We start from the raw sequence: 949 nt of genomic DNA on the forward strand, positions 1-949 counted from the left end.
TCTGACATGAAAAAATTTTCGCCACTGAGGCTGTAAGCTTCTTGCTTGTATGCTATGTTTCCCCAATACAGGTACCAATGGCTGCGCAACAGCTCTGAAAGAGAAGAGCAGAAACACCCCAGCAAGTTGAGGATCCCTCCCCTTCAGAGCCACACTCACCTCACCTACTTTCCGGTACTTCGTTCTCCTAGGTTACAACGCATTCGCACTCCTATGTGACTGATTCCTACAGAACACGGCGCCCCACGATACCTCCACGTTGGCCAAACTGGGCCTTCGGAGGGAGACGCTGGTTCAACATACCTCAGCCTGTGCTACGTGGTCTCCACCAGGGCGGTGACAGAGCGGAGGCGCCCGGCACGTCCCTGGCCCGCGACCACGGCCAGTAACCGCCCCCAGAGATTCAGGCCCGCTGCCTTCACGGCCGGGCCCGGGAACTTCCCCAACGGCGCCCAGCGCCAACCGGCGCTTTAAACGGGTACCGACGCACCGGACCCGACAGCGACTCCAGCGAGGCCCTCTCCGCCGGACGCCATCTGCCCGCTACGCCCTCGCCCCGGCCCGGCCCCGGCGGCCCTCCTCCTCCGCGACAGAGCGCGCCGCCGACCTTCGCCCCCGTCCCCATGGTTACGCGGCGGGCGAGCGCCATCACCGCCTCCCCTCGCCCCCAGCTCCGCCCGGGTCGGCGGGGAGGAGCGAGCGGAGCGGCGCCGTGACTCACAAACGCGCCCAGCCTGACTCAGCGGCGCCAGCCCGCGCGCGCGCTCTCGCCCGGGCCCGGCCCCCCCAAACTGCGCCACACGCGCGCGGGTCACGCGGCCGCCCGCCATCTTGTCGCCGCCAGGGCCCGCCGCCCGCGACTCACCGTTTTCGTCAAATAAAGACATAAACCCAACGCGGCTCGCCCTGGACTGGGAGGAAGAGGCGCTGGAAACCGGGTCCGGAGCGG

Source organism: Octodon degus, unplaced genomic scaffold (genome assembly GCF_000260255.1).
Source record: "Octodon degus isolate 3935 unplaced genomic scaffold, OctDeg1.0 scaffold01195, whole genome shotgun sequence".
NCBI classification, from domain to species: Eukaryota; Metazoa; Chordata; class Mammalia; order Rodentia; family Octodontidae; genus Octodon; species Octodon degus.